We start from the raw sequence: 26,030 nt of genomic DNA, 5'->3' as shown, positions 1-26,030 counted from the left end.
CCCCTCCCACCCTCAGAGCTAAATGCAGCCATGTCCTGGGGTCTGCCCATCTCTCCATGACTGACCATGGACACCCTCCCGCGCCCTGGAGCAGGAGCAGGAGCAGACAAAGGTCAAGGAGCTGCAGCAGGGGTACATGTGGGCTGAACTGCACCAACTCCTGGGGGGGTGAGGACAGTGCCCCCAGCCGAGAGGCCATTGACATGGCTGAGGAGCCCTGCCCCCCGACCCCCGTCGACCACAGCTGGCACTGGAGCCGGAGCAGCTGGGAACCCCACTGGAGCCCCAGGCAGAGCCAGAGTCAGCCCCTAAGTCCAGCCTGTTCATCACCCTGGACTTAGGCCCCTCCAGAGAGGCAACATCCAGGGTGTCTCTGGACTCCTTTGCGGGACCATCTGGTGAGTGCCCCATGGGTCACACACCTGTGGGCATGGGGGGGCCACAGATGGGGTGTGCCATGAGCCTTGCCAGACAGGCTCGGAGAGGAACCCATGCTGCAGGCCAAGCATATGCAACCATGTGCAAGGCAGCGTGTCCCACCTGGACCCAGCAAGCGGCCCCTGGGCATGGGTGCTGGCCACTGTCAGTCCCATGGGGCAGGGTGGCTGCACAAGCCCCAGCCATACTACCAAGGAGTGCTTTAAAATGCTTTTTCCCTGCACAGAATGTGGGAGGAAACAGTTTTTTTCTGTGCTTTACATTTCACAGGACTGCCCCCCTACCTCTCCATGCAGATGTAAGACTCACCCCCACCACGCAGCTGGCAGGTTAGCTCCCCACCACCACATGGGGCTGGTGGGCTGCCCGGTCCCTGCTTATGGGACACTGACAAGTCCAACATTAATGGGTGCCATACTATGCCACCCCCACTCCCTTACCTGCCACAAAAGATGCTGTGATTGTGAAACAGACACCCACTCATTCTATGGCTTGGTGCGTTGTTTCAGATTTTAAAATTGTATCCAAAATTTGACCTTGAATGTCCTTCACAGGCAGAGCAAGTTGATAGTGTGACTGCTATCCCATCCCTGCCCACACACAGGCTCGCCCTGATGCACCACAGGAAAAAAAAAAAAGCAGACAGGTACCCAGTCTGTATGGGACTTCATCCTGCAACAATTCCAATAGGTTCAGAAAGAGTGAGTGCAAGCTGCTGTGGATAGAAAGTGGACATAGTGGTGGCAAAGCATACTCCAGTAGGCATAGGAGGCAGGACTTGGAAAGTAAGGCAGAGCTCCTGTTGGCTGTTAGGGAACAGACCGACATCCTCCAGTTCATACTAGAATTGCATAGGGCCCCTGGCCCATCATGAACAATTACCTGACCTCCTCACAATGTTCCCTGGCCTCCCCTCAGCCGGGGCCCGGAATGCAGGGGAAGGCAAGGACAGCCTTACAGTCCTCCACCAGGGATGCTCCACACCACAGCAGAAAGCTCACATTTCCCCACATGTGATGGCAAGATTCCCTTGCTTTCCCACCCCTTAACCCTCAGCTTCTGAATAAAAATTATGTAGGTCAGAAAACCACAGTGTCATTTATTGGTTAACCTGGGTTGTGGTTGGGTGGAAGGGGGTGGTGCGCAGTAGGAGGTGGTTCCATAAAGGGCAAGCATACATCATTTTGTGGGGGAAGGAGGTGAGTGTACTACTGAAAAGCAGCAGATTCATGTGGCTGGCTGGTCATTTATGAAGCTCTTTTTCAAAGCATCCCTGATGTGCATTGCGCCTATCTGTGCTCTCCTGATTGCCCTTGTGTCCAGCTGTTCCTAAGTGCTAGCTAGGATACCTGCTTCTGCCTTCCACCCTGGCATGAAATTTTCCCCCTTCGCCTCACAAAGGTTATGAAGCATAAAGCAGTCCCCCACCATGGTGGGAATTTTGGCTTCGCTGAGGTCCAAACAGATCAGAAAGCACATGAATCTGGCTTTTAAGTGGCCAAAGGCACATTCTACCACATTCTGCACTTGCTCAGCCTGTAGTTGAAGTTTCTCTTGCTGTGGTCCAGGGTACCTGCGTGTGGCTTCATAAGCCTAGTGAGCAGAGGGTAAGCAGGGTGACTCAGTATCACTATGAGCATCTCCACATTGCTAATGGTGATTTTCTGGTCTGGAAAGAAAGTCCTATTATGGAGCTTTCTGAACAGACTAGAATTTCTGAAGATGCGCACTTTGTGCGCCTTTCCTGAGTATCCCACATAGCTGTCAGCAAAACAACCTTTTTCATCTGGCAACACCCTAGAAAGGTACCCTTTGCAATGTATGCACTCTGAGGCCAGGTGATCTGGTGCCAGGATGGGGATGTGCATTCCATCTATTGCCCTGCCGCAGTTAAGAAACCCCATGGCAACAAAACCATCCACTATGTCCTGCACATTTCCCAGAGTCCCTGTCTTTTGCAGCAGAAGGGCACTGATTGGCTTGGCTACTTCTATTGAATAGCCCTCACTGTAACAGCCCACTCTGAATTGATTTCCCACTTACCAGTAGCTATCAGGCATTGCAAACTTTCACAGAGAAATTACCACTTGCTTGTGAAGAGTCAAAGCAGGTCTCATTTAGGTGTCACAAAGTTTCAGGGTGGGAGACAGCAAATCACAAAGTTCCATGAAAGGGGCCATGTGCATGCAGAAGTTTTGCAACCACTGCTGATCATCCCATACCTGCAAAACAATGCAGTCCCACCAGTGTGTGCTGGTTTCAAGGCTCCAGAACTGGCACTCCCCTGTGTGCAGTTTTTAGCCAGCAGCTCTGCATTCCTGCTCTCCAATCCTTCGTCATGCTCTGAATCAGCGTCCTCCTCCTCCCAGTTGCTTTGTCTAAGAAGATACTACAGGACACTTCTTGAAGTGGCCATAACACACTCTGCAACACGCTCCTCCAGATCCATGAGAGCCTTGTAACAGATTGTGCCACGGGCTGCCTGTGGAAAAGTGGCATGAAAATGCCTTTGGCAGTTTGTTTACCATGGGAGTGGGAATGAGGGCGACGCACTCTGGGAAGATGACACCAGACATCCACAGCCACTTTTTTCCCCATAACAAAAAACTCCCCAGAATTCAACAGGACTGCAGGAATTGTGGGATAGGTACCCACAATTGACTGCTGACAGTCAAACTTAGTGAAGGTAGTGGGAATGCACTATATCGTTTTCTGAACTTGTGGAAACTAACCATTGATTTTATAAAATCTAGCAGTAAAAAATAAACTTTAAGAAATTCAACTTTATTTCCTACTGTAGACATATGCTGAGATGTTTCACAGTTCTAGACTTTCCCCTTTAACGGGCAGCTTTGACATACTATCTATGTTGGACACTGTTCTCATGGTCTGAATTTTTTTCACTCTCAGCATCTCAGTCGCATTATCTGTACCTTGGTCAGGGACAAATGTGTTCTATTACTACCCCAGGAGTTGTTGTAATACCCTCCAATTAAACTAAATATCATACACCACCATTAGGAATTTAGATCACGAAATCAAGAGTCCATTTAGTATTCAGAACCACTAAGCTCAGTAGGTGCTAAATTTCTTCTGTTGTCTGCAGTGATTGACGACAAACATTCACCAATTAATTCCAGCAGTATGTATTTTCTTCCACTTCGGCACTGGGTGTTCTCCAGGCTCATTGCAGATCCAACAGCATTGTGCTTTTCCAGCCACTGTCACCTTCAGATATGCGGTAACAAGTATCAGGGCTGTGCGTCACATGTACTCTTCTGATAGTTGCTAATGATGGCCCTCTGTTCTTTGAATCACTCTTTGAAATGCTGTATCCAGTGCAAAAATGTTACATTGATTATGTGAATTAATAGGTTTTCCTTTAAAGGAAACCCCTATTTCTACATCCATAAAGGCCATCCTGAGGAGGCGCCAGGGCCTGATACAACCCCCCACTAGTGTCCCAGGTGTGGGGACTGGGACAACCCCTATGTCCCTGTGACCCGGGCCCTGCCCCTCCCCTGCGCCAACCTATCCCTTTAGCTTGTCCACCAGCAACAGGGCCAGGAGAATTAACTGGGAGTCAGGGTTGCACGTGGTGATGGTGGCAGTAGCAGCAGCAGGTGATCACCTCCCCCTTATTCACCCCATGGACAGTGGGAGCAGCAGCCTCCTCTGCTTCGCCACCCTCCTGGCCTGCTGCGGATAAGCTAGGCTCAGTGGGCTGGGAATGTGGTAGAGTGGAGCAGGCTGCCGCTTCTGCTTCCCACATGGTGAGTGTGGAGGGGAAGGTGACTCCCTGCTGCACCCATCACAGATTTAAGGGTGACAGTTCTGAAACAAAATGTTCAGAAATCAAATGGAGAGAGAAATCTCTGAGCTGCAATTTATTTGCAAATTTGACTCCATTAACCATGGATTAAACAGAGACTGGGAGTGGCTCGCAGCCTACAAAGGCAGTTTCTCTGCTCTGGGTGCTGACAGCTCCCCATCAGACTCTGACAAAGGCTCACATCCCCCTGTCTGATCTGACTTGGTTTTTCCTCTTTTGATAAGTACTGTTGATACCAGGCCATTTCCACCTTGCTGAATGGACCTGGTCATCTCTGGCCCTCCCTCTTACTGGGACCCCACTCTTTAACTACCCCTCTGAAACCACCCCACCCCCACTCATGCATCTGATGAAGTGGGTCTTTGTCCACAAAAGCTTCTGCTCCAAAATATCTGTTAGTCTATAAGGTGCCACAAGACTTCTTGTTGTTCTCTCAGCCCCAGGTAATCCCTAGCACAAGCCCCAGGCAATTCTCCCTTCTACAGTCCATAGGATGGCTGAGGCAGCTGCCGCAAGGCTCCCAAAAGCACAAAGCCTGATGCAGCTGCCCAACCTCATCCCATGGATGGGACAGCTCTGGCATCAACTTTTATAACTGTGTATAGTCTTCTCCTTAAGTTATCTGGTATGTTCTCTTCACCAGGAAGTTATGACATTTTATAAACTTCCTTTTCACACAGGATTCTCTGATAGCTGGCCACTAGTCAGGGTCATCCCTAGGTGGTACAAGGTCTGGGGCAAATCATCTGTCTGGGGACGCTGTTAACATTTTTTATACAGGCAAGGGAGCTTGAGCCACCTTCATCAATCTTCATATTTCCCCATCCCCAGCAATTAGGAACCAGCTGTGATCTTTCCCAGTACAACTAACTGCTGTCTCACTAACACAGGGAACCTCCCCAATCCCCACCCCAGAGCAAGGACCTACATACTGCAGTACATTTTCCTTCCATTATATCACCTCTCCTCCCAATACTGTTCCCTGCTCATAAAGTGTTCACATGCTTAATTTTTCCCTTCTCCCACTAAAACTGATAACATTCTCATAAAAGTCAAATTGCTACCACTTGAAAACTGTAGCATGTTCCAACTAGACTCTATTCCAAAACTTCTTTTGTCTTATGGTGTTGTGGTTGACTTATCCTTAGCTTTGTTAACTGATGGTGGAGTAAATTCACACCATCTATCTCAATGAAGACACTGAGGTGTGTCTGTGATTCACCCAGCCATTTAGTACCTGTCTATATAAGGGAAAAGGTATGGGGTGAGCCACCTGTAACTCACAGGGGTCCATAGGTCAAGTGACCCCAAATTTGGATCATGAGTTACTTTGCCTCCCCAGAATGCAGATTTCTAAGCAGTTCAGAGTAACCATTCAGATTTTAAAGCATTTAGGAAGGTTGAGTTTTAAAGCTCATAAAATGGTCGGAGTCAGCGGAAATCCTCTGCTATTCTTCTGTAATTTATCAGTCCTGGTTAGGGATGGTGGAGTTGTGGGACCCTAGGTCTTTCTATTGCAGGGAGGGGAAGCCCAAGGGTGGTGCCTGCTGCTGGAGAGCTGAAAAAGCCAAGGACTATGAGGTAGGGGAGTGACATGGGCACCCCCGCCACCCTTGCGGCAAACTGAAGAGTGTCTCTAGACCCGGGGCCAGCAACCTTTTCCAGGCAGAATGCTGACATTTGACCTTTGGACATCTCTGTAGGATTCGAGTGCCAGTGATGCTTTTTGAAGACACTAATAGATGCATCAGCTTCATTAATAAATAAAGACACCGAGCTTTACCATTTAGGTGGTGGTTGGTAGCATTAGTTGGTCTTTTATTAATCCACAGGCAGCAAGACTTTCAGCAAGCTCACGGCTACATGGGGAGGGAGGGTAAGGCGCTGAGTTCCTGGCCCATGTGCCGATGAAAATCAATTCTCCACTCTTTGCACTTATACTGGGGGTTGCTGAGCCCTGGAATCTAGACTGTGTGTGCAAGTTTATGACCTTGCATATACGGCGACATTAACAGGGTTGTTTATATCAAAATGCTTCTAGGAGGGGCACTTATCATAATCATTTAAATTCCTGGAAACTTTGCACTTATACTAAACCCAATACTAATGGACTGCCAGGAAGCAGTGGGAGTAGAGCACTTGTCTTTCACAAATTCGGGTGAATTTACACATGTAAGTGATCATGCCAATGGATTGCTGACATGTTACTTGGTCTTATGAGATTGCCACCTGAAAAACTACACTGCTTGTGTGAATGACTCCTCTGCCCCAGACCCTCACCAGCCATGAAGAGGAGGCACGTGCAATGCAAGCAAGCTAGGCACTTTCCCCTTGCTCCTTGATAGGGAATGGGAAGAAGAACAAGCTGTCCCCCACTATGCATGGCTGCTACTCTCCCTAAACGGTGCCCTTGCTGACATGGCAAGCCTGGGTGTTGTGAGATGAAATAGCGCTGGGACCTGGGTGTATATCCCAACAGTGTCTCCATTTCGGAGAGCTAGGACGCGAGCAGGGCTACCACGCCGCAGCTCACACGGAGGGACTTTGGAGTGACCGGCAGGGCCTGGCGGCGGCAGTAGGAAGTTATATGGGGGAAGTTGGCAGGGTCGGTGGCTGGGAGTGACAGCTGCGGACCCGGTGGGTTTGAGGACACAGCGCCTGGGGGTGGCCGGGCAGGGCGCACAGGGGAGCTGCTCGGAGCCCCAGCGCGCGGTGGGGTCGCTACTGGGGATGGCGAGGCGAAGCTGGGCAACAACGCGTGTGGAGGGACGAGCAACGGGCAGGGCGCGGCTCCCGGGACAGCGACGGGGTTAGAGGCAAGCCTGGGGCGGGGCTAGGGCAGCAGCGCGGCGGCACAAGGGGAGAGCGACCCGACCCGCCCAGCCCGCCGCAAAGCACCAACGCGGCCCGCGGGACCTCAAGCCTAGTCTATTGCAGCCCCCCGCCGTCACGCGCTCGCTCCCACCAACGGCTCACCCCCCCCCCCCGCCCGCGTAACTTCCCGCTACAGCCCACCGGCAGGTGTCTACCTACTGGGCGGGCCCAGACGGCTCTGAGACCCTACCAATCAGCGGAGCGCTTCTCGCGCCTCGTGAGTGGCATACAGGGGAGCCAATAGGATGGCGGATACCACATGCAGCTGCGTGACCAATAGTAGCGGTTCTCTGGGCGGCTGGGGTGCTGGGTGGGTGACAGGGTGAGAGGGGACGGGGCGTGGCTTGACGTCGGTGGCCGCTGCTGGGAGCAGCCGAGGCGGAGGGTCGCCTAAGCTTGGTGGGGCCCGCGGCAGAACCACGGTAGGGGCGCCGCCAGGAGCGGGCCTGGGCGCGCCGGGCCCTCCCTGCGGGGGTGGGACCGTGGTGCGTTTCCGGGGGTGGCAGGCTCCGGTCGGGGCGGTGGGTGCGGGTCGGGCGGCGTGCTGCGGGGGAGGGGAGCGCCGGGGCCGGGGCTGTGCCCGTGCCCGTGCCCGGCGGGGAGGGCCGGCGTGTGTGGCGCTGGGGGAGCAGCGCTGCGAAGCGTTGTTGTGCTGAGGCTGCCTCCGTTGGGGAGGGGGCTGTACTCGGGCTTTTCTGTCTGACAAGACGGGGCTCGCCGCCGAGTCCTCCCCAGACTGTAAGAGCTCCGCAGTTTCGTGCATTCGTGATGCTCTGGTCGGGGGGGCGCTCAGAGTGCGGGGAGCGTTACCGCCCGGGGCTCGTAGCCACCTTGTTCTAGGTGCAAACTTTCTAATGCTCTGTGGTTTGCTGGCTCTGTTCCCGACACTGTGGCACTAGAGTTGTTGCTGCGTTTGCATGTGGCCTGTGAGCAGTAGCACTCTGGCGAGCTGTGATGTCTCCCGGCTTGTACGTTTCTTGAACCTCAGTCTCCTTTCCCCGTATATCCTCCTGGTATTCTTGTATTCGAAGAGGAATTTTGGAAAGAGCAATACTCACTTTACTCTCACCAGCATCTGCCCCCTAATTTTTCCACTAGTAAAGTTTTCTGATTGGTTGAGCGTAATTACATGAACTAAAGCACCTTCTGTATAAAGCAGCTATTTTCTACCTGCCTGACAACCACTTCTCAGGGGCAGGTGATGGCCTCTTCTGAGTGCTCTTATCACAACAGCATTAAAACATCTGAGGGAAAGGAGACAACAGCAGCTGAATAGGAAGCAGAGAGTAGCTTTACAGGAAGGGGACACAGTCTGGCTTTCTGCAATCCAAGAGTCTGTGGGTCAATCTATACAGCATAGCTATTTTGAAATAACAGGTGTTATTTCTAAATAACTATTTCAGCATCTACACAGTGCAACTGCTATTCTGAAGTAAATTGGAAATAGCAGTTGACTTATTTCAAAATTGGCAAGCCTCATTTCACAAGGAATAATGCATATTTCAAAATAGCTATTTTGAAATAGGTGCTGTTAAGACAGGGTATAGAACCTGTTTTGAAATAAGCCATGGTACCGCCAATAACTCTTCTTCAAAGTAGGCTCTATGTATGTAGATCAGCGGAACTCCAGGATTCCACGAATGAAAATAAGGCTTCTGTGAGAACATTCCATTACAATAGCTGACTCCCCTGTGGCTCCCTGCCCTGCTGTCGCTGAAACAGTAGAACTAAATTTAATTGGTTTAATGGCCATCAGGAGGGATCTGTCTGTTAAACCAACTGAATTTGGTTCCATTATTTCAGCAGCAGTAGGGCAGAAAGCCACAGAGAATCCCTCAATTGCTTTGCTAACTGGATGGCCACACCCCTGTGGTGGGCATAGCTCAGCTCACCCCTGTTAGCAGAACACCTCCATGCCAGCCTTCCTGTTGCTGGGCTCCCCAGCCAGTGCCACAGATGACTTAGTTCCAGGAGCCAGTTTGGGGCTGAGAAGTGTTAAACCAAAGGGTGGGGTGCGGGGGTAAAGCTTGGGTTATGGGAGGCCAGATTTGTGGGCTGCAGAGAAGAGTAGAACCTCACAATGGGGTTCTGTGAATTATTTCAAGTTTAAAATGGTTCTGTGGCCAAATAAAATTGAGAAACACTGATGTAGACTATGTATTTTCAAATAGCTCAATGTATTTTGTGTGAAGCAGCATTGTTTCAAAATAAGCTAATTTGGAATAGCTGTTCCAGATTAGTGACAGGGAGGAAGCTGTGCTAGTCTATACACTATCAAAACAAAAAGCAGTCAAGTAGCACTTTAAAGACTAGCAAAATAGTTTATTAGGTGAGCTTTCGTGGGACAGACCCACTTCTTCAGACCGTAGCCAGACCAGAACAGACTCAATATTTAAGGCACAGAGAACCAAAAACAGTGAGCAAGGAGGACAAACCAGAAAAAGATAATCAAGGTGAGCAAATCAGAGAGTGGAGGGGTGGGGGGGAAGGTCAAGAATTAGATTGAGCCAAGTATGCAGACGAGCCCCTATTGTTGGAATTAGTGTGTGGGAGCTGGTGGCAAAGATATCCAGGTCAGTAGGCCTTCAATTCCATTATCATATCTTAGGCAAGAAAGTGCCCCTTTGTCCCCACTCAGCAAGAACTATCAATATGGCACTTCACAGTTCCACCTCAGCTCCTGGCCTAGGGCAGTGGCAGGTTTAGAAACCCATCTATGCCTTTGTCTAGATGCTGAAGTTAATGCAGCAGGGTAGCCATGGCAAAAGCACTAGAATGGAGCTCTCCCACCATTCTATGTATACTACCCCCTCCCGCCAGGGGGAAAGACTGCAGTAACTTGCCAGGGTGGACAAGCCCTACAACCTTTTCCCATTCCTGCTGAATCACTGGACAGAAGTCTCCAGGTAAAGAAGAATCGGCATCCTTTCATAGGATGTGTCTACACAGCAGCCTTGTTCCAAAATAAATTAATCTGGAATAAAAACAAAAAACAGCCAAGTATAAACTATTTTGCTAGTCTTTAAAGTGCTACTTGACTGACTTTTGTTTTCATGGTGTATAGACTAGGACGGCTTCCTCTCTTACTGCTCAACAGGGAAGTAATTGTGTACTTTAGATGTACACAGATAATACTGGCATATATTAGAGGAAGGCAAAAAACTTCAGTTACTACCAACTTACCATGCATATTGTGATAAGATAGAACATGAGCATATGAGTAAGACCAAGTCAGCCAAGCACCTGAAACTGAGAATGCTTGGTACTGTTTCAGAGCCCTGCCTCCCCGTTCAGTGTCCAGTCTTCAGCCGTAGCCATCCCGCATGCATCAGAGGAAGAAGATAAAACTTCCTCTGCAGAACATTTTGGGGGACATGAGCTTTTAGGAACATAAGACATAAACCAGAAGTGACCCTCAGGGCTGTTGAGCTTGCGACCTTCCGTCACAATAGGTTTGGTCCTGCCTTGGACAGGGGGCTGGACTTGATGGCTTTTTAAGTCTCTTCCAGCTCTATTGTTCTGTGATTCTATGATCATACAGATGTACTTATTCGTTTGTTTGGCTGTCGCTGAACAAGTTAAAACATAGGTCAACATAACTATTGCACTAAAGGGTGTGAAAATTAACACCCACAAGTGCCACAGATGTTTATTTTACCCTCAGCATAAACATATCTAAGTTGACAGAATGTGTCTGTCAACCTAGCTATTGTACCGCAAAGTGGAGTTTCTGCAGTGACAGAAGATCACTTTTTAGTGCTGTAGTGTTTGTCTATGATCTAGATCAGCAGTTCCTGACCTTTTCCAGGTGGTGACCCATTTTGACAAGTCAGGAAGACTTGGTGACCCAAAGCAATTAAAAATGGGGTGGAGAGGGAGGGAGCAATGCTGTATCTAACTAATTTTGCACCTGAGGTAAGAATATAAAATTGTACCTCCTCATGTTTATATATTCCTAGAAGTTATTTCATAGAAAAAGGGAAAATATATTAATAAAATAACACTTTATTATAATTGAGTATTATAGTTGATCTGAGTTGTGGTGGGTGAAAGACCCTCATCCTAAACTGTTCCCCACCTGCGCTCTCAGCTTAAACCCCACGCTCAGTGGCTGGAGGAGCTGGGGGGAGTTGCACTTGGGCTGGAGGAAGATACAAACAAAAAAATGAAAACTGACAGATCACCTACACAGAATGGAAGGGAGTGAAAATTACTTACTGCAAGAGTCTATCCAATGGCTATGAATATCAAAGATGGAGAAGCTGTCTTTGTAATGCCTAATTGCTTCTTTATTGATAGAGAGAGCTGCTGGATGTGGCAGTGTTAAGGAGCTGCAAATGGCTTCCACATGCAGCTCCAAGCTGCTGGTGATCCTTCACAAATATAATCGTGACCCATGTTTGGGTCCTGATCAGTAGGTTGGGAATCCCTGGATTAGCTAGAATACAATGGTGTAACTATGGCAATATAGTGTAGATGTGGCTTGAGTCTTGAAGAAAGTGCTGTCATCTGTTACCCAGTATAGAATTTTAAAGCCTACTTGCCTTTGGGCAACTGATATCTTTTGGGTTTTTGAAGAGCACTGTGTATGAACCCTCCAATAGTTCAGAAGTTAATGGTGAACTCCTAAGTCAAAGTTAATTATCATGAAATGAGTGAAACAAAATCTATCTGAAACCTGATCAACTTGAAACGCTTTGGTGAAAAGTAAAGGTTGATGCTTGCTTAACTGTGTTAGTATTACAGTGAGATTCTGGCATAAAATGTAATCTTAATCTGTTTTTTTCTTTAATCTCTACTATCTAAGTAGTTTGAACTACAAATGCAGGGGTGTGAAGTAATATGTGGTGTTACTTGATGAACTGCAGTACTTAGTGGTAAGCTTTAAGAGTGAGAAACCTTGTTAAAATTGTTATGTTTGTTTTGTCATTCATGGGGCTTTGTCACATACCACTTTTTTTTCCTTGAAAAGCTGTTGTACACATAGAAGAAACTGGTTTTCCAATAATAATTATAGGGGTTGCTCTTAAGATTGTAAAGCCAGACTGGAGATAGGAAGAAAAGTTGTGTTTTTTAGCATTATGCTTTTGAAAGGAACAGATTTTAAATTGATTTTTTTTACTCTATTAATAGTCATAGCTCAGTGGTTTGAGTATAGGCCAGCTAAACCCAGTTTGTGAGTTCAATCCTTTAGGGGACGATTTAGGGATCGGGGGCAAATACGTTTAAAAAAAATTCTGTCAGGGATGGTGATGGGTCCTGCTGTGAGGGCGGGGGTCTGGACTTGATGACTTCTCAAGGTGCCTTTCAGTTGTATGAGATAGGTATATCCCCATAAACGATATTTTGAAGGTAAGAAGAGGCATAACAGAGTTGCTCAAACACATTGCTGTTCAAATTTAAAACAATTTTTTCTAAAGTTGGTAAAATCTTCCTGTACAAGTTTGCCATTAGTATTAGGCGTTGGTGAGGAGACACGAATGTTGGTGGACAGTAATCGGTTTGATTACGATGGAGGTGTCCTTCAACTTTTCTAAACTGTAAGAAGGCAACTGTCATTACCTTTGGTAAGCACAGGCTGATACATGTCTTAAAATCTTGCGGGAACACCATTTGCCTGTATCCAAAAGGGCAAATGAGCTCCTTTTAACTCTCCTGCTTTAGGTTGAATCTCTCTAATCTGGCATTCTTGTTCAACAACATTAGTAATCTGGGATGATTTTAGATATCTGGATGATAACATATCATAAGTGTGGCCAAGTTTCCCCAGGGCCCATGAAGTTTGTTTACAGCCATCAGTCCTATCTCTGTGTTCTATGCTGTTATTTAGCTGTAATTTATCCCGAAATATCTTGTAAGAGCCCAATAAGCAGTGGAAGTGTTGATAGACTGTATTTGGACACAGGCTGGCTAACCTAGTGAGGAGGGCTTTAAACTAGGTTCGATGGGGGCAGGGGAGCAAAGCCCACAGGTAAGTGGAGAACATGGAGACCTGGGTGATGGGTCAGAAATGGGAGGGAGCATGGGCAACAATGTCAGAGTAAAAAGAGGGTAAGGGCAAAACAGGGAGGCAAGATCAAATCAATATTTTAGATGCCTATATACAAATGCAAGAAGTATGGGTAATAAGCAGGAAGTGCTAATAAATAAACATAACTATGACATCGTTGGCATCACAGAAACTTGGTGGGATAATACACATGATTGGAATGTTGGTATTGAAGGGTACAGCCTGCTTAGGAAGTATAGACAGGGAAGAAAGGGGGGAGGTGTTGCCTTATATATTAAAAACGTACACACTTGGACTGAGGTGGAGATGGACGTAGGAGATGGATGTGTTGAGAGTCTCTGGGTTAGACTAAGAGGGGTAAAAAACAAGGGTGATGTCCTCCTAGGCGTCTACTACAGGCCGCCTAGCCAGGTGGAAGAGGTAGATGAGGCTTTTTTTGATCAACTAACAAAGTCAAGGAGGGCCCCAGATTTGGTGGTGATGGGGGACTTCAGCTATCCAGATATATGTTGGGAAACTAATACAGCAGGCCACAGACTATCCAGTAAGTTCTTGGATTGTATTGGAGACGATTTTTTATTCCAAAAGGTTGAAAAAGCTACCAGGGGGAAGCTGTTTTAGATTTGATTTTAACAAATAGGGAGGAATTGGTAGAGAACTTGAAGGTGGAAGGCAGCTTGAGTGAAAGTGATCATGAAATCATAGAGTTCACAATCCTAAGGAAAGGTAGAACACAAAACAGCAAAATAGAGGTAATGGATTTCAGGAGTGCAGATTTTGGTAAACTCAGAGAGCTGGTAGGTAGGGTCCCATGGGAAACAAAACTGAGGGGAAAAACAGCTGAGGAGAGTTGGCAGTTTTTCAAAGGGACATTATTAAGGGCCCAAAAGCAAGCTATTCCGCTGTGTAGGAAAGATAGAAAATATGGAAAAAGACCACCTTGGCTTAACCAGGAGATGTCGCATGATCTCAAAATAAAAAAGGAGTTGTATAAAAAATGGAAACAAGGAAAAATTACAAAGGATGAATATAGGCAAACAACACAGGAATGCAGGAGAAAGATTAGAAAGCTAAGGCACAAAATGAGCTCAAACTAGCTACAGGCATAAAGGGAAACAAGAAGGCTTTTTATAAATATATTAGAAACAAGAGGAAGACCAGGGACAGGGTAGGGCCATTGCTCAGTGAAGAGGGAGAAACAATAACAGGGAACTTGGAAATGGCAGAGATGCTTAATGACTTCTTTGTTTTGGTCTTCACTGAGAACTCTGAAGGAATGCCCAACATAGTGAATGCTAGTGGGAAAGGGTTAGGGTTAGAAGTTGACGTAAAAAAAGAACAAGTTAAAAATCACTTGGGAAAATTAGATGTCTGCAAGTCACCTAGGCCTGATGAAATGCACCCTAGAATACTCAAGGAGCTGATGGAGGTGGTATCTGAGCCTTTATCTATCATCTTTGGAAAATCATGGGAGACAGGAGAGATTCCAGAAGACTGGAAAAGGGCAAATATAGTGCCCATCTATAAAAAGGGGAATAAGAATAACCCAGGAAACTACAGGCCAGTCAGCTTAACTTCAATGCCAGGAAAGATAATGAAGCAGGTAATTAAAGAAATCATCTGCAAGCACTTGGAAGGTGGTAAGGTAATAGGAAGCAGCCAGCATGGGTTTGTAAAGAATAAATCTTGTCAAACTAATCTGATAGCTTTCTTTGATAGGATAATGAGCCTTGTGGATAGCAGAGAAGCGGTAGATGTGGTATACCTAGACTTTAGTAAAGCATTTGATACAGTCTCGCATGATATTCTTATCAAAAAACTAGGCAAATACAATTTAGCTGAAGCTACTATAAGGTGGGTGCATAACTGGCTGGATAACCGTACCCAGAGAGCAGTTCCTAATGGTTCTCAATCCTGCTGGAGAAGTATAACAAGTGGGGTTCCGCAGGGGTCTGTGTTAGGACTGGTTCTGTTCAATGTCTTCTTCAATGATTTAGATATTGGCATAGAAAGTACGCTTATTAAGTTTGCAGATTATACCAAGTTGGGAGGGGTTACAACTGCTTTGGAGGATAGGGTCATAATTCAAAATGATCTGGATAAATTAGAGAAATGGCCTGAGGCAAACAGGATGAAGTTTAATAAGGGCAAATGCAAAGTGCTCCACTTGGGAAGGAACAATCAGTTTCATACATAGAGAATGGGGAGAGACTGTCTAGGAATGACTACAGCAGAAAGGGATCTAGGGATTATAGTGGACCACAAGCTAAATATGAGTCACCAGCTGTTGCAAAAAAAGCAGACATGATTCTGGGATGCATTAACAGGTGTGTTGTGAACAAGACACGAGAAGTCATTCTTCCGCTCTACTCTGCGCTGGTTAGGCCTCAGCTGGAGTATTGTGTCCACTTCTGGGTATTGCAGTTCAAAAAAGTTGTGGAGAAACTAGAGAGGGTCCAGAGAAGAGCAACAAGAATGATTAAAGGTCTAGAGAATGTGACCTATGAAAAAAGGTTGAAAGAATTGAGCTTGTTTAGTTTGGAAAAGAGAAGATAGAGGGGAGACGTGATAGCGGTTTTGAGGTATCTAAAAGGGAGTCATAAGGAGGAAGGAGAGAACTTGTTTTTCTTGGCTTCTGAGGATAGAACAAGAGGCAACGGGCTTAAACTGCAGCAAGGGAGGTTTAGGTTGGACATTAGGAAAAAGTTCCTAACTGTCAGGGGAGTCAAACAGTGGAATAAATTGCCAAGGGAGGTTGTGGAATCTCCATTGCTGGAGATATTTAAGAACAGGTTCGATAGATGTCTATCAGGGATGGTTTAGATAGTACTTGTTCCTGCCATTGGGGCAGGGGGCTGGACTAGATGGCCTCTCGAGGTCCCTTCCAGTCCTAGTGTTCTATGATTCTATGATAGTGCAGCTAAACACTACTGACCTCCCATGGTCGAGCAAATTCTTTCATTCAGCACTGGTTATGTCCGAAGAATGCCGGGCTTGAGAGATTCAACCTGTACTGAACTTTCTAGTTGCTGAAAGGATATTTTTTTTCCTTTCTCTGGACTATTGTAAGCAGAAGTTGCTCTTTTGTTTGCCTCTTTTCAAGTTCTGGTTTTTAGGCTTCTGTGTGAATAATTCTAGTTCTTAATTCTACTGCATCTTAATAGCCCTTCTGAGCATGGAAGTGTGAAACTGACATTGTAAGTTTCACAGCTTTTTGCCTGCCCCTAGGTAACAGCTGTGACTTTTACTAACATTATCTGTTTTTCTGCAAATAAGGTAGAAGTGGGTAGAAGTGCCACTTGAGTACCAGCAAAACAGTACTTGTTTGTGGGCAAGAAAAGCGGTACTGCATCACTTGCACTGCATTTGGAAGGCTATCTTCACAAACATGAAGGCCATAAACTTTATTTTTACCGTAGTGCATAGAATTTTGACTTGGGTGTGCAGAGGGCACGCTTACTAGTGAATGTTTCCTACTTGCTATTTCAGTCCATGGATGGTTTCATCCTATTTAGTATGCCACCAAGACGTGGATATTGTTTAAGGAGCACAGGTTGTCCATTTTTGCTGTAGTATTATATATAAAACTGTGGAAGCAAGTTTTGAAGAATTATAGATAATACTAGAGCAAAAATGGATAACCTGTACTCCTTAAACAACATCTCCATGTCTTAGTGGCATACTAAATAGGACGAATATAGGAATAATATTTTAGAAGCAAGTTTAGAGGAATTATTGATAGCTTCAGATAGCTTGCCTAAATTAATTCAGTGCCATGGTGAAAATGTAAGCAAAAATGACATCAAATGTCGTTAATCTGACTTTGGCAGAACTTCGCTTTAGGGGCTACATGAAGAGCATGGTTTTAATCTTCACCCCAGAGGGTCTTGTAGAATGTCAATATAGCAAGTCTGTCCTGTTACCCTCTGTTCAAGGTTTTTTGGATGTTTCTTAACCAGTCTAGGTCCCAGCTGGAACAAACAGCAAATGAGGCTAAACAAAAGCATAAAAGAAAAGCAAGAGAATCTATAGGCAGCCTTAGTCAAGATATTGGTCTCTTTCACTTTGAAAAGCTTTGGAAGTATCACAGTCCACTCCAGTGGTCTCCAGTATAAACTGTCTTTTCCTCTCTTAGCCCAAGGGATCTGTGTTCCACTGTCTTCAGGGATAGAGTCTGTGTTGGTTGACAGGACTCTTTTTGGGATCTGGGGAGTTCAACAGCCTGTTTCTTTCCCAGGATGGCTGCCTTCTGTTTGGTGTTCCCTCCTAACTCCTCTAGACTGGCATCATTTGCAGATGGGGGGGATGGAATACCTATAGTCCAAAGCAAGGTTTTAAACCAATCTGGTGTGTGGTTTGTATACACTGTTTCAGGGATTTCAAATACAGATTAATAGACCAATAGTGGCTCATTGGAATGAGTAATGAAATTATTTGAGTGTAATGGCAAAATTTCTTGAATTGTCCGCATTCTTAACAGGATGCTGTGAGAGAATGGAAGACATTTTCTGTGGCTTTTAAACTGCACCTGGCTTGATGCTTAATTGGAATGATTTCATAGTGAAGTTCAACATACCTTACCTTTTCATGTAATTGGGAATCTAACTCCCTGGTGAAAGTTTTGTATAATGAAGATTCTAAAACCTTGCCTTCTCCTCATCCCCACCCCCTTATCTACACTATTCTACTTACAGTTTTTTGTTGAAAATGTTCCCAATGTTCCCTGTTAATTTGTCATGAACAGTTCCCCTGCTCTAAATGAAAAGAAACCTTTTATTGGTGGATGAAGACCTGCACTTGAAAGAAGTAAGTTGTTTATTGTAAATAGTGCTCAAACAGATTCCCTTCTTTCCTGGGGCTACTGTACTTCTCCCTGCAGCACTAAAAGAGTACAAGATATTGGCCGTGTCTACACTAGCCCCAAACTTTGAAATGGCCACGCAAATGGCCATTTCGAAGTTTACTAATGAAGCACTGAAATGCATATTCAGCGCTTCATTAGCACGCAGGCGGCCGCGGCACTTCGAAATTGACGCACCTCACCGCCGCGCGGCTTGTCCCGACGGCGCTCCTTTTCAACAGGACCCCGCTTACTTCGAAGTCCCTTTATTCCCATGAGCTGATGGGAATAAGGGGACTTCGGAGTAGGTGGGGTCCTGTCGAAAAGGAGCGCCGTTGGGACGAGCCATGCAAATTTCGAAGTGCCGCAGCCGCCCACATGCTAATGAAGTGCTGAATATGCATTTCAGCGCTTCATTAGTAAACTTCGAAATGGCCATTTGCGTGGCCATTTGGAAGTTTGGGGCTAGTGTGGACGTAGCCATTGAGTGTGAGCTGGAGATTCAGGAGGTGGAGATTGTCATGATGGGGAAGTTGTGGGAGCCCCAAGTTTAGTGGCCTTTGACCAATCTGTCCCCACAAACATGCTGCCACTGGATTTAGAGAGATGTCATATTCTCCTCCAGATTATTTATTTTTACCTGGCGTAGGTCTCTGCCCTGCTCATCATGGACTTGGCTGTTTTGGCCTGTGGTTTGTCTCCTCGTTTCGGTGAAGAATGGTGGAAGTTTGAGAATTGTATGTGGAAGCAGCACAATGAAGTCAAATATGAATTGATACTGAAATACAACTCTCTAAAAGTGTCTTTGTGTGATTTTTATACTTGTCTCCTTACTTCATGTCCAGTATTCTCAGTTTACAAATGGAAAGATCATAGGCTGGTGGACTTTTTTCCCCGCAAATCTAAGAATCAAACTGTTCTTGTCTGCAGCAGCAGTAATATGTTATGTAGATGCAAGTGAACACTTAATTAAGCATATCCTAACCCACTGTTTATTTTAAGTTTGCACAAGAGCAACTTGTTTTAATGTGAGTGAAAAATCACATGTAGTCCAGTAAAAAATTCCCATGTAGAAACCAAACTTTACTGTCAGTTAAAGCTAATTTTAATTGCCCACATTTGACTCTGAATACAGGGTTCAGATCTGTTTACTTTTAGATAATTGCTATTTTAATACCTGCCTATGCGATCCCTTTTTAGTCTATAACTTATCTTATCCTATTTTATGTAATCTTATAAGTTATCTTTTGTTTGCTTTTCAGTAAGCAGACCACGGACCTTTAGTAAGTTTTAGCATGTGAGGGATACCAGTCATCAGTTGCTTTCTTCATGTGTCTGCTGTTTTGAAACTTCTTTAGAAAGCAATCTCAAAAATTGCCAGGGGAAAGTGGAAGCATGTATATGACAAACTAAAAGTTCAAAGCATGCTGCTTTTAGTTTTAGATACCAATGCCTAGTCAAAGTATTTAGCATAATCAGACCAGTTCATGTTGGTAGGGAAGTGGCATACATTATTTTTGGTTTGAACAAGGGTGTGATAATTCTATTACATTTTACAGCAGTCTCGAATATGGCCGACAGTATAGCATAGATACAGATATTTGCTAGGTTGAGGCATAGATATAAGTGAAGGCCATAATGCAATGAGCCTACTAGTCTCAAGCCATGTAAAATGATTGCTTAGATAAACTAATTAAGGCACGAGGCCCAAAAAGCCTTAAGCATAAATAGCTAACCAAGAATAAGCCAAGATCACAAGACAGAATTCTATAATGACTTTACTGCTGTCAGGTAACTACAATATGTTACTCTATACCACCTTGAGATTATTTTAAATTGGGCACATTTGCAGCGTCAGACTACAGGACTGCCATAGTAACTAATGGATATTAATGCCAATAAGATTTGAAGTGAAAGGATTAATTACTCCTGGGAGAGGGATGAAGAACTACAAATGACGTAATAGGTCTGAAATTTCCACTGAGTATGCACAGGGCATTGTGGCAACAGTATAAAATGTCACAAAAGAGGTATGTTGGCCAGTGTACCTTTGGGAGAGGCTTGGGTGAAGACTGATGGTAATGAAGGGAAAGATGAAAAAAACTAAAACTTTAGGTTGTTCTATAAATATATGGATGCTCAGATTGTTCTGCATTATCTTGACTTGTGTACTTTACTGGGTTGCATTATTTGTAACTTTGCTAATGGTGTTAGTAAAAACTGTTAACATTACAGAAGGTTCTTGTGAGTGTTGTCATTGGTGTGCACATTGGCGCTCCCAACTAAACAGTAATTCTGCTAATGATATTTCTGGGAGGTTCTTGTCTCAAAATCAAATTTCAGAGTGGAAATTAGGGAAACAAACTTGTTAATCCTGCTGGAGAAGTATAACAAGTGGGGTTCCGCAGGGGTCTGTGTTAGGACTGGTTCTGTTCAATGTCTTCTTCAATGATTTAGATATTGGCATAGAAAGTACGCTTATTAAGTTTGCAGATGATACCAAGTTGGGAGGGGTTACAACTGCTTTGGAGGATAGGGTCATAATTCAAAATGATCTGGATAAATTAGAGAAATGGCCTGAGGCAAACAGGATGAAGTTTAATAAGGGCAAATGCAAAGTGCTCCACTTGGGAAGGAACAATCAGTTTCACACATAGAGAATGGGGAGAGACTGTCTAGGAACGACTACAGCAGAAAGGGATCTAGGGATTATAGTGGACCACAAGCTAAATATGAGTCAACAGCGTGAGGCTGTTGCAAAAAAAGCAGACATGATTCTGGGATGCATTAACAGGTGTGTTGTGAACAAGACACGAGAAGTCATTCTTCCACTCTACTCTGCGCTGGTTAGGCCTCAGCTGGAGTATTGTGTCCAGTTCTGGGTATTGCAGTTCAAAAAAGTTGTAGAGAAACTAAAGAGGGTCCAGAAAAGAGCGACAAGAATGATTAAAGGTCTAGAGAATGTGACTTATGAAAAAAAGGTTGAAAGAATTGGGCTTGTTTAGTTTGGAAAAGAGAAGATTGAGGGGAGATGTGATAGCGGTTTTGAGGTATCTAAAAGGGAGTCATAAGGAGGAAGGAGAGAACTTGTTCTTCTTGGCCTCTGAGGATAGAACAAGAGGCAACGGGCTTAAACTGCAGCAAGGGAGGTTTAGGTTGGACATTAGGAAAAAGTTCCTAACTGTCAGGGTGGTCAAACAGTGGAATAAATTGCCAAGGGAGGTTGTGGAATCTCCATTGCTGGAGATATTTAAGAACAGGTTCGATAGATGTCTATCAGGGATGGTTTAGATAGTACTTGTTCCTGCCATTGGGGTAGGGGGCTGGACTCAATGGCCTCTCGAGGTCCCTTCCAGTCCTAGTGTTCTATGGTTCTATGATAATGTATTGCAATAACTTGGACATCAGTGAGTTGATGTTTTTATGTGCAAAATGGGTCAACGAGGGTACACTTTCGATTTTTGTTAATTCCTCTGAGGACTGCCTCAGTGACAGGCTATTGCCCTTGTTTCCTGAGACTCTCTTGGGGAGCAGGAGGGGAGAAGCCAAGTGTTCAGCTTGGATGGCAAATGAGTGCTCACATTCATCATGAGTTATTGGAGTTTCTTCCACCTGCTTCCCTTTGTCTGTGATGACCTAAAGCTCAGGATCTGCCTACTACTGATGGGATTTCAGCTTCCGTTCATGCGCTGGTGTGTAGGTCCCGGCAGTTGGGAGGCTTCAAAAGCAAGTTTGCCATAGGCTGCTAGTGGGGCTCAACTGGATAAGTTTTGGTCCATTCTCCCAATATCTCTGTGAGACAGGAATAATTATTCTTAAACCCATTTCACAAATGGGGTAGCTAAGGCAGAGAGAGAGACAGGCCTCACAAACACTGCAAACCTGTGTCTGAAAAAGGGCCTCTGCTAACTGTTTTGCTGACAGTGTGCTTTGAAAGCTATTCTCAATCTTGGCATGCCATTTATAGACTTTTGCTTAAGTTGAATCAATGAAATGCTGGAAGTAGAATTCAAGCCTCTAGAGACCTGAGTGTCTGCTCTGAGCAGTAGACAAGGTACTCTTTCCATTACATTCAGAAAGATGGTTTACTCAAACTAAAAAGAATAATGATATATCATAGGTCATGAATTTTGTAATGTGATATACAAAACAGAAAAAATCATCAGTATGTGAGAAATTGTTAAAGGCAAGTCACACTTGGGTGGGAGGAAGAAGGAGAATTTAGGAGGAGTTAAGGAATTAAGAAAGTGACATTGCTTATTGCTTGTTATGCCTCTTCATAAGCCTACAGTTGATCTAGCTGAGCAGTCTTTTTTGGGTTTGGCTTAGTCCATATCTATAAATCAGTTTTAATATATGAAATAGACAGTGTGTCTTTCCATTTAGTAGTTGTGTATTAAGGTTAGTTGATCCTATCACATTAAAGTCATTGTATATTTTTGCAATCTAATGGTTGTAATTGAAAGAAACCTTGGGAATATATTTGTCCGACCGTGCATACTACTTCACATAGTCTGTTGGAAGGTATTCACTTTGGTGTAGCCATGTGGGTGTAGCCAATTCCAAGATGACTTAATGGGGTTGCTTCTGATACTCATTCTTCCAGATTAGATTAATTTTAAGGATCCTGGTGATGTACAGTCCAGCCCAGGAGTGGCCAGCCTTTTTGCATCAGGGGCCACATGGCAATTTTGTATGTGTTCCAGGGGCCAAACACCTTTGTCCTGCATTGCCCTCTGCCCCCACATTCTACAGTACCTCTGCCCCTGCTCTGCCCTTCCCCCACCACTCCCTTCCATCACTTTCAACCAGCTGGTGAAGTGGGTTGGGGTGCAAAGAAGGAGCATGAAGGTTCCAGCAGGGAGTGTGAGCTCTGCAGCGAGATCAGGAATGAGGGGTTTGAGGGATCCCGGCAGCACTGCTGTTTGTCACTAACATGACCGGCATGGTGCATGCCAAGCCTGCTGACAGCAGCATGCGAGAGTTGCTGTGGTGGGGCAAGCGTCGCTCTTCCTTACTGCACAGAGCAGGGAGACCAGCAAATAGAAACAGTTCAGTGGAGCCATGCATGCCCCACCCCCCCACATGCAATCCGAGGCTCATCTCCCTATGGGCAATGTCTGGCCACACCCATCCCTGGAACCCACAGTGGAACCTGCTCCACTCATTTGCTCACTCATGGGCCTGTGAGGGACCTGCCTGGTCCCACCCATAGGCAGGGTCTGTCTTGCAGGGCTGGGTGGGTTTGTTGAGCTGTCACAGCCTCCCCGACCCAGGTGCGCCCCTGCTTACCACTCGGTGAGGTGTAGCTGCAGGCTGAATGAAAATGGTCGGCGACCCATGTGTTGCTCTTGACAGGGCTAAGTTGTCTTGATGTCATGGCCTCTTTTTCACAACTGTGGGAATTCTGATTGGCTGCTTCTGAATACTTCTTGGTGGGTATAGACTGAACTTTAGGGGTTGTCTGGGTGGGAGTATCGTGGTGTTATTGTCTATCTGGCACACACATCAGCCTCTCATCAAGGCCATCCTAGAGCCTGTTCTAGTGGCTATCCAGAACCAAACTGATACATTTGAATTCCGAGGCTGGAAATACAAGTATTGTCCAAACAAAAAGCAGTCAAGTAGCACTTGAAAGACTAGCAAAATAGTTTATTAGGTGAGCTTTCATGGGACAGACCCACTTCTTCAGACCATAGCCAGACCAGAACAGACTCAATATTTAAGACACAGAGAACCAAAAACAGTAAGCAAGGAGGACAAATCAGAAAAAGATAATCAAGGTGAGCAAATCAGAGAGTGGAAGGGTGGGGGGGAAGATCAAGAATTAGATTGAGTTAAGTATGCAGACGAGCCCCTATAGTGACTCAGAAAGTTCATATCCCGATTTAAACCATGTGTTAATGTTCCGAATATGAATATAAATGTCAATTCGTCCGTTTCCCTTTCTACAAAGGAGCGATAATTTCTTTTCAGTAACACACATACCTTGAGGTCCTTGACAGAAAGTCACTTTCTGTGACTTGTCTGGGTGGGAGTAACGCACATTTCTGTCAAGGACCTCAAGGTATGTGTGTTACTGAAAAGAAATTATCGCTCCTTTGTAGAAAGGGAAACGGACGAATTGACATTTATATTCATATTCGGAACATTAACACATGGTTTAAATCGGGATATGAACTTTCTGAGTCACTATAGGGGCTCGTCTGCATACTTAACTCAATCTAATTCTTGATCTTCCCCCCCACCCTTCCACTCTCTGATTTGCTCACCTTGATTATCTTTTTCTGATTTGTCCTCCTTGCTTACTGTTTTTGGTTCTCTGTGTCTTAAATATTGAGTCTGTTCTGGTCTGGCTATGGTCTGAAGAAGTGGGTCTGTCCCATGAAAGCTCACCTAATAAACTATTTTGCTAGTCTTTCAAGTGCTACTTGACTGCTTTTTGTTTTGATAGTGTATAGACTAGCACGGCTTCCTCTCTGTTACTCTTAAATATTGTCCAGCTACTGCATCAGCACATTTATGTCTAGCCAATTTTCCTACATTTTGCATATGAGATCTTTTTGAAGGGAAGAACACTACAATGCAGTGGGGAGACTGTGCCAGCCTGACACAGCCCCTGAGACTCATGGGACAGGGCCTTGCCTGGGGGAGGGGCTAGGAGGGACCCGCATGGGGATGCAGGCACAGTGCTGGGCGGGGCGGGCTCCACTGAAGTGTTCGTGGATAAGTGTGGCCAGGGTGCTAGGAGGTGTGGAACGTGTGTGGCTCCCCCAAGCTGTTTCCAGTTGCTGGTCTTCCTACTCTATGCAGTCAGAAAGAGCCAAGTTCACCCTGCTGCAGCGTCCCACACCAAGCCTGCTGGCATTGACAGTGGCATACATGCGCCATGTGGGCTATGCTATTGACAAGTGACAGTGTAAATATTTGAGGCCTTCCTGCTGCCGGGAGCCCACAGATCCCTCATTCCTGATCCCATTCCAGAGCTCACACTTCCAGTTTCAACCTTTATGGCCCCTTGTGCGCTCCAGCTTGTTGAAAGTCAGGACAGGGAGTAGGTGTAAGGGACAGAGTGGGGGCAGAGCATTGTGGAAGGGGGGAGGCAGGACAAAGGTATTTGGCCCCTCCAGAACATGTAAAAAAAATGCCATGTGGCCCCCAATGCAGACAGGTTGGCCACTTCTGAATTCATTTTCTGTTTTAATGTTTGAGTGTAGCAGTTATATTACTGGCTCTACATTGGATTTTGCCACTCTGGCCTCTAGATAGAGCTACAGAGTTGCCTTGTATCTTGCTTTGTTTGACTTTCCTATGTCCAATAACTGTTCATCGCTACATTAACAGAATGTAATAGTTTGCATGTATGAACTCAGTGTTACATTTCTGCATGACAGACTAGGAAATACATCTCTCTTTCTGGGTGATCACTCAATAAGAAGTAGAACCTCTCAAATTGTGGCACTTCTTCACAGATTACTGCTCTCCATTAGGGATCATCTTGGGCAAGGTTCTTCCAAGTGTCAACACCTATGCTGCACTTTTTCACAAGTGCCTTCAGCTTATCCTGATATCACTTTTGCTGGCCCCCAGTGCTCCTCTGTCCTTCCTCCACCTCAGGAAACAGAATCTGGTTTGGAATACATCCAAACCACATGACCAATACAATTAAGTTATTGATGCTTTGAAACCGTTATCACTCTGGTAATGTTTTGACTCTTCCAGGATGCTAGTGTTCGTGCGCCTATCTCTCGAGATATTTACTATTCTCCTGAGGCAGTGTTGATGATATTGTTCAAGTATCTTGAAATGATGACCCTGCTGGGAGTATGAGACACCCTACTGCATTGGGTTCATTGCAACACACAAGCCGACTTGCCACAACAAGGTGATGATCCGGAGAGTGAGGCAGATATGTATCTCTGACCTTTTAGAGTGCTTGGGAAATGTTTTGATATTGTTCATAATTTGTTACTTTTTCTTTCCGCAGCTCAGGCTTCAGGTAGGGTGCTAATCTTAAACGGTCAATTCTTAGCTTT

The 26,030-nt window shown here is 45.4% G+C and overlaps 1 protein-coding gene across 3 annotated transcripts in view; it reads left to right on the top strand.

The window, feature by feature from the left end:
- Positions 1 to 7,487: 7,487 nt before the first annotated feature.
- FAR1 (fatty acyl-CoA reductase 1) overlaps positions 7,488 to 26,030 on the top strand; it is a 90,982-nt gene continuing 72,439 nt past the window's right edge. For 2 of the 3 annotated variants that reach the window (XM_074997336.1, XM_074997334.1), the window contains exon 1: positions 7,488 to 7,566. The gene's annotated coding sequence lies outside the window, so the exon portion shown is untranslated. Of the gene's footprint in view, positions 7,567 to 25,861; positions 25,880 to 26,030 lie in introns of those variants that run through there. The other variant, XM_074997335.1, reaches the window with a different exon arrangement.

The sequence above is a fragment of the Carettochelys insculpta genome, chromosome 6 (genome assembly GCF_033958435.1).
Source record: "Carettochelys insculpta isolate YL-2023 chromosome 6, ASM3395843v1, whole genome shotgun sequence".
Taxonomy (NCBI): domain Eukaryota; kingdom Metazoa; phylum Chordata; order Testudines; family Carettochelyidae; genus Carettochelys; species Carettochelys insculpta.
Note: the sequence above shows the minus strand (reverse complement) of the source record. Positions and strands in the feature narration are given on the sequence as shown.